The sequence below is a fragment of the Lissotriton helveticus genome, chromosome 12 (assembly GCF_964261635.1).
Source record: "Lissotriton helveticus chromosome 12, aLisHel1.1, whole genome shotgun sequence".
Taxonomy (NCBI): Eukaryota; Metazoa; Chordata; class Amphibia; order Caudata; family Salamandridae; genus Lissotriton; species Lissotriton helveticus.
The window spans coordinates 95,646,280-95,660,279 of NC_136073.1; the positions used below are offsets into that span (position 1 = coordinate 95,646,280).

Sequence of the window (14,000 nt, forward strand, 5' to 3'; positions counted from 1 at the left end):
GACCAGAGCCCAAGCCGAGAGTCCAAGGTCCGAGGTATCCAGAGGCCCACCTGTAACTGAAGTCCGAAGTTCGTCCGTCCGTCGTCGTAGCAGTCCAGTCCAGTCCGAGGCCTTCCGTTCTTGCTGCCCGGTGAGTACCGTTGCTGGGGTAGTATCTAGACAGGGTCAATTAATTTGTCTCTGGTCCGTGGGTTTGGGTACACAGATCCAACACGAAGTGTTCACCTAGGTGGACACGGGTCCTGACGTGTCTCTTTATGGGACCGGTAAGTTTCGTACTGTTTTAGCAGTGCATCTAGTAAGTTTCTGTTCCAGTAAGTTCTGTTCTCGAGAAAATTAATGTATTCTGTCCGAACTGTTATTATAAATGTTATTTCATGTGTTTTCCATGTCGTGGTATGAGTGATTTGTGTTCTTAGTTATTACTGTGTTTATCGTGTATTGTATTGTGTCCAGACTCCAGTCTAAATTATGCCTTTGTTCTCGAAATTACGTCAGTTAAGAACTAGAAAAGGTCTGCTAGAGGAAGCAGTTCCTGTCCCGCCTAGGGACAGTCCAGGTCATTTTATGTATCATAAGCATGGCATAAGTGCCATATTATATCTAGACTTATGGGTGGAGTACACCAAGGAATTAGAAGAGAAATATAGATGGCCCGTATCAGGTACATGGGATGCCGAGTGCATCATGCGAGTAGAAGAAGCATTATGGAAAAAGAAATCCAGACAGTCCCAGAAAGATGCCATCGAGTTATGGCGCAAAGAATCTCATAAAAGAGATCAGAAAGACAGAATTAAGTAGGGAATCCTCAGAAAGAGCCCAAGAAAAGGAATTAATCGAAATAGGTGAACGAGTTAAAGCCGAACAGTCAGACAGACAGAGAAATGCCTTTATTAAGGGTATGTATCCTCTTCTTGCCGAGGGCTTGCCGAAAGCAACCCCGGAAGCACCATGTAATTTTCCGCCGCCATTAGTTCCGATTAAGCTACGTCACAAACCGACCGCAGCTGATATTTTTCTCTCGTCCTATTTGGACGACACAGTCCCAGAATATGCAAATACAGTTCCGCCAGCTCCTGTAAATAATGTAATTCCTGTTCCTCCAGCCACCGGGGCACCCGTTACAGCACCTGTTACGGTACCCCCGGTCCAGCCTACAGTACAAGTACCCGCTACATCAGTCACTCTCCCAGCACGAATAGTACCCGTCGACGATTCCAGTTTAGGAGCCGCGGGGGGGGGAAGTCCTCCTTGTACCCCGCCGCAACACAAACGTCCGTCATTTCTCGAGTTACATGAACGTGCGTTACAGCGTACGCCCAGACCCCAGTCCGTTGCAGATATCAAGCGAACTCTTACTGAATGCCGTTATTATCCAGTCCCAGGTGATGATGATATGGTCATATATTCATTGCGTGTAAGGCGAGTAACCGAGTATTTGGACACCCTGCCGAATATGAAAGAAGATCTAGACAGAATATATCGTTTCATCCGTACAGGAGACGATCCAGGAAGTATTGGCGAAGCCATGTCTCAAAGGAAAGCTGAGACTCAGCTCATGCTATTAAAGTTTCTAATTAATTGTTTAATAAGGGAACAAGATTATCCAGATAAAGATCCGACCGAAATGAAAGTCCTGACAAGGTGGAGTGACCACATAGCCGAGGGAAGACACAAGACACTAGGTAGTATAGAGAGTATGTACAAGAAAATTCGTAAGGAAATAATAAGGTTACACGAGAAACGCAAAGCAGCACAAGTGTCCGAGAAAGAAAACGATTCTGATACCGAAGAGGTAGACGACGAGAACCCCACCAGAATAGCGTATGAAGGTAAAACTAGACTTCCCGACCGACATTCACGCCTAGAACACAAGAAAGTTTTTCCTCTTCCCGCACCAGAACACGGTTCTCTTGAACAAGTATTTCAAGCTACCGATCACATTCTGAAATCACGAATCGGTTATAGTGAACTTAGTACCATGCATGAACAAGAACTAGTCCGATCAGCAGTCCGATGGGCTACTGATTCTACCACTTTTCCAGACGAAATAGTGGCACAAATGTTTCTGAAACTGCCTCCAGCCGAGCAGCGACTGGCGGGTATGTATATGATCCAACACCTCATTACACTGTATGAGGGACAACATTCCGATCCAGGTCCGTTACATGATGTTCTGAACGAGTTACTCCAGTATAGATGGAGAGGTCTAGGTACCGATTTAATTAGTATCATTCTAGAACAGCGCCACAAATATAGAGCGTTTCTGAACCCACATTTTGTTCATGTCTCACCTCCAGAAAATAAATCATTTTACATAGATAGACAGCATCCGTTACGAGAAGTACACCCAGTTAGGACAGCGGGTGGTGAAATGCAACGGGTATTTGTTTACACCCCTATCACAAATATGGAACTCTTAGAGATGAAGAAGTTAATTCCCTGTCACGACAAAGATCCAGCAGGGTTCCATCGAAAATTAAAAGACATGCTCCGTATGGGGGAATACACATATCCAGATATCATTAAAATGCTAAAGGTCCTGTTGCCCGCAGGGGTATATGAAAAACTCAAGGAAAAAGAATGGGAGGTGAGAGAGAAAAAGGTTGATTGGACAGCTCTAGAAGCTGAAGATACTTCACGAGTACCAGGTACCGGTCTTGGGGACAAATGTAAAGAATTGCCCGAGTTATTGATACAAGTTTTGCCAAGGTTACTAGCCACGAAAAAGGAAGATTGGGATGCAATCTCAGCATGCAAACAGAAACAGGATGAAGACACTAGTGATTTTTATTCTAGATTTGAAAAATGTTTTATTATTAACAGTGGTTTGAAGACAAGTAGCGAGTCGTACCCTCATCTTTTTGTTACTAAACTAGTCGAGAATTCAAGTCCACAAGTTAAAAATCGAGTTTTGAAAGTCGAAAGTACCTGGCAAGCTGATACCCCGTCCCAAATGCTCCAGATGCTCCAGTATCACCAGAACCGAATCAGGGAAGAGCAAGAACACGAAAGGAGACGTATGAAAGACACGAAAATGAAAGTATTAGTTGCACAATCTGTTCCACAAGACAGTCAGAAGAGGGGTCCGAATCAAGCCAGTCATCCTGCAGCTCCCGTTAAAGGGACATGCAATTATTGTAAACAGCCAGGTCATTTTATAAACGAGTGTGCAGTTCTGAAACACAACATAGCTACTGGTAAGACTAAAGAAAGACCACGTCCGCCTAGACAAGAACAAGTTTCACAGACTTCTCAGTCACCACGGAATGCACAACAGACAGTTCCAGCACCGCAGCCTATCGCGGCAACACAGCATGTTACACAGCAGTACCAGTATGCTCAGTCAGAGTATCCAGAGTATCAACAGTATTCATGAAACAGCCTAGAGAGGGAGGTAGGCTTGCCTCTCATCGAGATACCTGTAGATCAAGAGGGTCCCTATGTACACAGTCAAGTATTGGGGAAAGACAGAAAGTTTCTGATTGATACAGGGGCAAGTAGGACTACTATCAGTCATGACGAGGTTCCAGGGGCTCCGCTCTCAGGCTCTAAAAATGTTTCCCTTGGATTTTCAGGAAAGCCTATTGTTAACGAGATTTCAAAACCAGTTTCCCTAGAAGTTGGTCCATTGTCCCGAACTACTGATTTGTTACTTACGAAATCATGTCCAGAAAATTTGTTAGGCATTAAAACACTGAAAGAATTAGGTGCAGTAATTTGCTGCTCCCCAGAAGGAGTCCGATTGTTTTTACGCGACTTTAAAGGTCACTATGTATTACGTGATTTTGATCCCAGATTACTGAATGTACCGCAGCATTTATGGGCGCAAGGTCCAACTGATGTAGGATGTATGCACATCACACCCCATCGTGTGACTCTCAAACAAGGTATAGTTTTGCCACGAATCAGACAGTACAGATTGCCACCTGAGGCTGTAGCAGCCTTATCCAAAATTATTGACGAGCTTATTGCTCAAGGAGTGGTTGTAGAAACTAACTCCAATGTATGTAATTCTCCTATCATTCCGGTCCTGAAACGTACTGATCCAAATGCACCTCCAGTATATCGATTAGTGATTGACCTTCGAGAGCTTAATAAATGTATCATACCCCAGTATCCAGTACTCCCAGATATTTCTTCCCTATTGACAGCCATTGATTCTGAAGCTACATTTTTCACTGTTATCGACCTCAAGAATGAATTTTTCAGTGTCCCCATTCATCCAGACAGCCAGTACCTTTTCGGTTTTTGTTTAAATGGAAGGAGCTATAAATTCACACGAGCTCCTCAAGGTTTCACAGAAAGTCCTAGTATTTACAGTCAAGCACTTAAGAGACAACTAGACAATATTCACATGCCAACTGACACTGCCCTGCTCCAGTATGTCGATGATCTACTGATCACAGCCCGTTCTGAACGTGACTGCGAGCGAGCGTCACTTACCGTTCTGTATTTTCTGGCCGAGCAGGGGCACAAGGTGTCCCCTTCCAAATTACAATTCTGTGTCCAGCAAGTGATCTACTTAGGCCACTTACTGTCCAAGTGGGGTAGGCAGTTGACACCAGACCGTATCCAGTTAATAGCGAGTCTTCCACAGCCCAAGACACAGAAGGAGGTACGAGCTTTTATTGGCCTCACTTCTTACTGCAGACAATGGATTCCTCAGTATGCATTTCTAGCCAAGCCACTGATACAGTTAACGACACAGGAGGCAGCCGTATCGACTGTCCTCCCTTGGACCCAGGAACATACACTTGTTTTCAATGAATTAAAGAAAGCCCTATGCCAAGCACCTGTTCTAGCAACACCGAACTACAGTAAGCCTTTTACACTTTTTGTCACAGAACGTGATGGTACTGCATTATCTGTTCTCACACAAGATCAAGCAGGACAGTACAAGCCCTGTGCTTATTTTTCGAGCACATTAGATCCAGTAGCCCAGGCTCTGCCTGCGTGCCTCAAGTCAGTTGCAGCTACAGCTCTAGCTATCAGACAGAGTGATTCCATAGTGTTAGGACACTCCCTGACAGTACAAGTTCCACACTCCGTGGAAGTTCTTTTAAACCGAACACAGACTCAGCACTTGACAATTGCACGTTTAACAGGTTATGAACTGACACTGTTCCAGCCACACATAGAAATCAGACGCTGCAACGTTCTAAATCCTGCTACACTGTTACCGTCAGTTACTTCAAATCCTGCCACACATGACTGTGTGGAAGTTGTTAACACTATGACTAAGCCAAGACAAGACCTGACAGACATTGCATTACCTGATCCCGACCTGACACTTTATGTGGATGGTTCATGTATGAGAACAAGTACAGGAGAACTAGTAGCCGCGTATGCAGTGACTACTGAAACTGAAGTTATAGAAACACACCGTATTGACACCCTGTCTGCTCAAGCAGCAGAGCTAGTTGCTCTGACCCAAGCCTGCATACGTGCCAAGAACCTGAAAGTAAACATATATACAGATTCACGTTACGCATTCGGAGTTGTACACGACTTCGGAGTGCTCTGGCAGGAGAGAGGTTTCATGACTTCTCATGGAACCGAGATTCAGCATGGTCTCCTCATTCAAGCTCTGTTAGATGCAATACATTTACCGAAGGCTATCGCTATCATGAAGTGCAAAGCACATACGAAAGTTACTGACATCATTTCCCAGGGTAACGATCTAGCAGATCGAACAGCCAAGCTTACAGCTCAGACTCCAGACATTCCAGTTAACACGACACAGACACTCACTCCAGATCAGACTACTTGTATGACAGTTAAGGACCCTACACAAGATGTCATAGACATACAGTTACATGCTACTCCCGAAGAAATCAAGAAATGGTCCGAACAAGGAGGGGTCCAGACCGATCAGGGATGGTTGACGAAGGGAAAAGCCACATGGTTTCTCCCCGACTCTATGGTTCAAGTCATTATCAATACCACGCATAGCCCAGCACATCTAGGAGAAAAAGCTATGTTAGACAGTATTCAGAACCTTTGGTTCAACAAGCACTTACGAGCTGCAGCCAAGCAGAAAGTCCGTACCTGTATGATATGTTGCCAGTTCAATCCAGGTAAAAGTGTCCCGGTGGAACAAGGTGGATTCCAACCTCCTGACCACCCTTTTGAAGTCCTCCAGATGGATTATATCCAGATGGAGCGATGTCGAGGTTTCAAGTATGTCCTCGTAGTAGTATGCGCTTTGTCCAGGTGGACAGAAGCATATCCAGTCCCAGATTACACAGCCGCGACCACTGCCAGGCAGTTGGTTCGTGAATTCTTTCCCCGCTATGGACTCCCTAGGGTCGTGTATTCTGATAACGGCCAGCCATTCTCATCTGAACTAATGAAACATGTTTCCCTTCTGTTAGGGTACCAGTGGAAGTTCCATTGTGTGCGCCATCCTGAAGCAGCCGGTCTCGTAGAGAGACATAATCAGACCCTGAAAATCCGTATTGCCAAGATATGCAAAGAGAAAGGTGTAGACTGGCTAGTTGCCCTGCCAGTAGCCTTATTTTATATGCGGATGGTTGCACATTCCAGATCAGGTCTGTCCCCGTATGAGGTCGTATTCGGCCGCCCCCCAAACATGTGGGGTACACCTAGACCCCGCAGTATTACAGATGTTTCCAGTAATATGCTGACAGATTACCTAGCTTCCTTGATGTCTGCCCTACACTCTTGTCGTTCACAGGTTGCCGCCGCATTTCCAGACAACACCGAGGTGAAACCGCATGAAGTCATTCCAGGAAGCCTCGTGTTGGTCCGGAATTTTGATCGTTCAAGTCCGCTGGAACCCCGTTGGAAGGAGCCTCGCCTAGTCTTATTAACTACAAGGACTACTGTGAAGTTGGAGGGCAGGAAGGGATGGGTCCACCTGTCCCACGTCAAAAAATTCCATGGACTTCGTGAAAAATCTTTTGCAAAGGACTGTTCCATTACTAAAGACTGCCTAAAAACAGACTCTGAACTTGATTCTGAACTCAAGCCTCCTCTGTTAGAGAAAACTCCGCAACAGGAGTATAAAAAGAAATTAAGGTCTAGTAAATTAAGTCAGCCAGTTTAATTGTCTAAGTCCCTCTCGGGTGAAACGGTTAGACAGGTTTCTGACATGTATGAGATAGACCCCCATAGTGAGAGAGTTAGTCAAAACTCTATACGATGTATCATCATTCTAAGTTTTTTATTATATGTAAGTCTAATGGTTACCTGCACAAGTTATGCATTACATTTATGTTTTCCAAGTTCACATGTAAACAAGTTTTCTAATGCTACAGTAGAGCACACATTTAGTGATCTGCCTCCTCACAAGCTATCCTATCGTCTTGCTATGAGAAACAATACATTCATTAGAATGTTACACTATTCACACCAGACCAGCAATGCCACTAATTGTTGGGTGTGTGGTCGACTCCCCCCTTTCCAGACACCGAAGGGAGTTCTGCCACTCTTTCCTTATCCGTTTTCACATAATGGTTCGTGTGGAGCATGGTCCACGTTAACGTCCTCCTCCAATGATATGTCCCTTCTGAACAGAACATGTTTCCCAGACAAGCAAGGTCTCTCCCATAGAACAGGGTTAGATCTAGAAAATGAAGTATATGATTTGGGTAATTATTCTTCGAATTTTATGGTCCTGAATGTTCAGTCTGATACTACTCCAGATTTACCTGCTATTTCAGTACTACCAGTCAAAGGCGAATTATGTGTCAGAAAGAATGGTTCCGCACATGTAGGACATAGTGATTGTACTACTATTGTCAAGTATAGTGACAGTGGGAAATCTATTTTCAAAGCCTCACGTCATTCTTATTTTGTTTGTGGTCAGACCGCATATGTTCGTCTGCCCCTCGATTGGGATGGAACATGTTACATTGCCTTCCTACTGCCACCAGTTTTTCTAGCCCCATCTGATTATCACAGAAACACACATCTAGTACACGTCAGACCTAGAAGGGAGATCGAGTCCCCAATTGTCGATCAAACTGAAACTACTCTAGAACAGTATCAAGACTTTAATAAAGGTTTCTTCTTCTTTATAGGACCTGTCCAGAATAGTAAGTTAATCCGTAGGTTAACCAGAACCCTTGAAGCAGTAGTGAATGAGACTACTTCTGCTCTAGGTAACTTAACTGAAGAGCAATCTGCTATGAGATTTGTCGTGCTCCAAAATCGTCTCGTTCTTGACGTCATACTGGCCGATAGAGGAGGAGCATGTAGAGTCATCGGATCTAGTTGCTGCATTTTCATTCCTAATAACGCGCCGTCTGTTTATTCAGCTATAACCAGACTACATAAAATTGCCCATCAGTTACACCAGAATCCAGGCACCTGGACATGGTCCGGTTGGCTCTGGAGTATTATATCTGCCTGGGGATGGAAAGTACTGTCATTCCTAGGTATTGCAGTAATGATCATATTCAGTTGCTGCCTCTGTATACAATGTGGCCCTGCGATTTGCGGCATTTGCGCTACCTCTTGTATTCCTAGTCCTAAGTCCCGTTCCAAGATAATTCGAGACGAGCAAATGATGCTATATGAAATGATAGATGGTATCATGAATATTGATGTTTCCTGATGGAAACGTAGGGCACAAGGAGGGAATGTGGAAAAGTAAATTTTGCCATGTTATATGTGCCTACGTGTTCCCCATCTTATTTTATATGTGCATGATCGATATGCATGTATTCCCCTCTGATCAATTAAAGACGCAATTACAGTTGTGTCCATCTCTAGTATGCCAGTTTCCAGTCTTCGTGAAAACAACGAATATCAGGCCTATGTAAACCTACGTTGCCACATTTTACAGTGTGCACGTTAATTCATTGAATTGTCCCCGTTTCTAGGCCTCAAAAGGGCCCGGACTCAGATTCAGCTCCTGTCTCCTGAACCCTCTCCAAGGAGCGATACAGCCCCCACCTGTATCCCTGACCCTTAGCTTACTTTCTTGCCACGCAGTGCCCGGCCCGGCCTGGCTCTGCCTCCCAGTCTGCCAAGAATATGTTATGTTTCTAGTTATCAGTCCAGCCCTCCTTCTCTGCATTCCTAAGCTACTGAATCGCATCAATAGTTTCCGTCATGGTCTAGCCTTTATGTCTCCATGTAAGAGAAATACTGTATTAATATTCATAGAATATTCCTCACACACGCACTACATATAGAATTATGCATGCACCAGTCTTAGTGTCTATTAGCCTTTGCCCTGATAACTTTTGGATTCTATCAACATGTACTCTAAACACCAGATACTAGATATGCCTGGGTACATGTCGCTCTGACACTCCAGACTTTAGTCTCCTCTTCTAGCGCAGAAGTCATAGCCCCCAGTTCTCCCTGGTAACACGTCATTGCCAGTTTGCGCGCACCACTAGGTTAGAGGTCCCAGCTGCTCAGGTAGCCCCCTCCATGTTTCCGCCCCTTTTATGACATATTCTGTTACGTTTACATCACATGTCTATGTATACGCCCCGTACACGCCTTCTTGTTACATCATTTTACCCTTATCTTTCGCGACTGTTACGAACCACGCCTACTGCTACGCCTACTGTATTGAATGTAATGTATTCTGTTTAACTATATATATTGTGCACTGTTATTAAAAGTTAGAGCTCCGATTCCCAGATCCTGTCCCCGGCAGCTGCCATCCTATTCCCGTACAGGCTGTCCTGTTCCTGTCCTTTATGCCTGATTAAAGCCTGTAAACTCCAGCTACCTCGAATCTTGACTCTTATTTATTGAGCTACCTGTTTATTGATTATTCTGCAAAAATAGATCCGGTAATAAATTATTTATTTACCACACCCCAACCGCCAGGGCTTCTCCTTACGTTGGGGACTGTGGGGGAGCCCAAATGCCCCCACGGTCCCAGCTAGCTTCCCGCCTCCTGTGGGAGCCAGAATTGCTTTTGGGCAAGGGGAGCTGCTAACATGCAGCTCCCTTTGTCCAAAAGCAATTCTGCATTGCTTTTTGGAAGCGATAGCAGGTTTCCTGCTCTTGCTTCCATGAAGCGAAGCAGAAGTTTGCAATGAGAGGGTGGGAGTCCTTCTCCCGCCCTGTCATTGTAAACAGCAATGTGCCTGGGGTGGGCACACCAGGACATTGCAGGAGCCGGCCCTGTGGGGTGGAGGTCCCCATTGCTATCTAGGGCTCCAGGAGGGGGGCCGCATGGACCCCTCTCTACATTTGCACAGCTCAGGGGAGGTGGTGGTCCCTGGAGCGAGGGTTCCACAACAGACCCCCGTGTTTCAATAATAGGAGCCCCAGGAAAGTGGTGGTCCCCGGGGCAGTGTGGGGGGCTCGTTCCCTCCCACACAGAGTTTTTAATTGCACCCTTGTAAGGTGGCAGTCCCAGGGGCTGCCGGGGGCAGCGCGGCCCCCGAATTCAAAGCTTATAACCCGTGGAGGTGGTGGTTCCCCAGGGAGGTGGTGGTCCCCGGGGCTTGGGGGGGCCCTAAAAAAGACTGCAAGATTCTGAAAGTTCTATTCAACATCACAATCAAACAACATTTATGAGCAATGAACAAGATCATGAATCAGGACATATTATAACACATGCCAGAAGATTTGATGGCCTCATGAGGGAACTCAAAGAAATTTACAACAGAAGTTGTAAGAAGAGAAACATCGGAATCAGAAGTGGAATCTTTAGAAGGGGAGACATCAACCAGAAAAAGGGAGAGAGACAGTGTACCAACTTTTTTTCAAGAATACCAATTGATCAGAGAGACAAGACATTGCTCGCCCCAATGCACTCACCCCCAGACAGAAAAGAAGGAAAACAGGAAGGAGAAAGAAAAAAAAGGGTGTTTCTCCAATCCAATGAGTAACACGGAGCAAATGAGGGTAGAGATGGAAACTATAAGCCTTAAACCAGACTGTGATCAACCTATCTAATAGGAAATTAACACCAGACGAGATAAAGGTATTGGAATTAGGTCTAACATTTTGCCCGACAACGCAATTCAATTATGTTAATGCCCGAGTTGATCTATACAAGTATATAAGAAAATTGAAGCTATTGAAAATCCATCTGTTACACTCAAAGAAGGAACATCCAACATCGGATAATGAAAGTGAGTCTATTGATGAACTGACGGTCAAAGATTTAAACACATTTCTAACTCTAAGGGAGCTAGAGGGGCTCTCTGATCCTGAGAAAGAATCGACCAGTAATGGAGATCTGGCAAACACACTAGAGAGTATGGGTATTGCACAGAAAAGTAGCAGGAGCAATTTAAGAATAAAATCAAAGTGTATACCTCAGACACACTATGATTCAATTGATACATTCCAGGAAATCATAATGAATGAACTTAAGAAGTTACATGCAAGGGTCCCAACTTAAGGCAATACAACTTGACTCCAAAACTATGGAAGGCTATCTCAGATCTGAACTGTGATGAAACAGTCATGATTAAACCTTTACCAAAGGTAGAAATGTTGTGATATTGAGCAAGGACCAATACCAAAAGGAAGCTCTGGGACAATTATCAGCTAATGAATGTTACAGGATTGTGACCAAGTGAGATTATGAGAAGAGTGTACAGGATTTTCATAGACTCCTTAAGAAATGGAGGATAAAAGGAATCTTGAGGGAAGAGGACTTCCAAATCATGCACTGTGAATATCCTGAGCCACCAACATTTTACCATCTTCCAAAGGTGCAACAAGAAACCTTTAGAAACACCAGGATGCCCAATAGTATCTTCCAATAATAGTCTACTCTAACATATATCAATATACATAGATTGTTTTTAATCCTCTTGTAAAAGATTTAAGCTTGTATGTACAAGACACTAAATACTTCTTACTGATCATATCTGGTATCCAATGGAAACAGAATATGGTATTGATCACACTATATATAACAAGCTAGTACACAAGCATTGCACATGAAAAGAGACTAGTCGCCATATAGTTCCTTTTAAGCAGAAGAGCCTTATATTTTTAAGAACACAATGATATGCTTATTGAATTGATAACGTTCTGTCTTATTATTAAACCAATTATATTTTCAGGGAATTTGTACCAACGGTTGCAGGGGACTGCCATGGGCATGTGGTTCGCCCCCAGCTATGCAAACTTGTTCATAGGCTGAAGGGAGAAGCACATGGCCTGGGCAGGTATTAATGAGAATTGGTTAGATAACATAACCCTGTGGGCTCGGTACATAGACGATCTCTTTCTGATCTGGAAGGGAACACGATTTTGAGGAGGGAAAATATATCTCTTCCCAAAATCAGAATAGTGTGAACCTACAGTTTACTGGATGCATAAGTGAATCACAGGTGGCTTACTTAAATCCGATGGTGTACATTGGGAATAGTAAAGTACAAACAAGGTTATACCACAAAACCACAGCTGGAAAGAATATATTGCATGCTGGAAGTTATTAGCCACATAGTGTAATTGGTGGCATCCTTTATGGAGAGCTGCTGTGCATGAAACACAATTGCACTAGACTTGAGGAATATGCCATGGTCAGAGATGAGGCCCTTGTGAGATTTGTGGAGAGGGGCTACCAAAGTAGAAAGAATAGATAGAAATCAACTGCTCCTGAGAAAAGATAGATCAATGATGGCCGAAGATGGAATACAAAAAGTGAGTATGATTACTGACTATACAGTCAGCTGAACTAAAGTGTATCACGTATTATGAAAGAATTGGCATATTCTGAATATTAACAATGTATTGGGGCTACAACGCCTGCCTGTCTCTCTTATAACATACCGGAAGGGAGCAGCCTTGAAAGATCATCTAGTTAAGAGTCATTTTATAGAAAAACAAAAGAAGAAACATTTGGTCTCGGTTTTCTTTCCATGTATGCAGTGCAAAGCATGTAAATATAGCCAGAAAGTCAAGGAGTTCTAGATAACAGGCAGGAAGACCAAAAGGAAGATTCATAACTGGCTTAACTGCAATTCTGAATATACAGTGTCCTGCCTTTTGTGCGCATGCAGAAAACAATATATCGGTAGCACGATACATACCACAAGGAAAAAGGTTCTAGAACGTATGCGGGCCATAGGAAATAAAGATCGCACATATCCAGTGGCCCAAAACTTTGAGGAGAGACATAAGATTAACCCCATTAGCATTTAAAAAACCTTTGAAATTCACTGAAAAAAACATAGGTTTCCGAGGCGTTACAGTTAGAAATTAGCATTTAAAAAACCTTAGAAATTCACCGAAAAAAACATACGTTTCATTGACATTATAGTTAGTTGGACATTTCAGTTGTACAAAACCAGAGAAATTTGGCCGTTATAGTTAGTTCAGCTAACTATAACTCGTGCCCCCACAATGCACTGCTGATGACGTCACATATTACATCATTCATGACATGGTCAGTGACATCACTGATGACATCTCAAATGACATCACTGATGAAATCATCCATGTGATAATCTGATGCCCCTCGTCACAACCTAATATAACTTTTGATACACCCACTCTAAAATACAGAGTAGCATTTACAAATCCATCAACACACCAATACCAGTTATTACATATGCAGTCAGTGATTCCTAGGTCTACACACACACATCTACTCATTCACCCATACAATCACTCATACATGCAGTCACTCATCAATACAGCCACTATCACATGCAGTGACACAGCCATACAGCCACTCACACAAATGGCCACTAATCCATTGAACTACTCACACACCTAGTTAATCATGCAAAGAATCAATAACACTTCAATGTACTCAACTATACAGTTACCAACAGAAAATATCTAAAACCCTGTGGTGACGTGGATAAAGTTATCTGGTGAGACTCAGAGAGAGTGCTCCAATGCTGCACTTATCCAGGTATCATTAGCTGAAATTAACACATGTATACATTAAATCAACAACTCAGAATATTAGGGCAAATGTCACTAATTACTAGACAAATAATTCAAAATTAAAACAAAGTTGATATTTATTTGATTCCTCCCTTCGGGTTACATTCTAAATATCACATATGTAGTTAAAAACATAGAAT

General features: G+C 43.5%; 1 protein-coding gene across 1 annotated transcript in view; it reads right to left on the reverse strand.

Annotated features, from left to right (window-relative positions):
• LOC144797932 (extracellular calcium-sensing receptor-like) overlaps positions 1–14,000 on the reverse strand; it is a 126,696-nt gene that overhangs the window by 74,412 nt on the left and 38,284 nt on the right. The window lies entirely within an intron of this gene.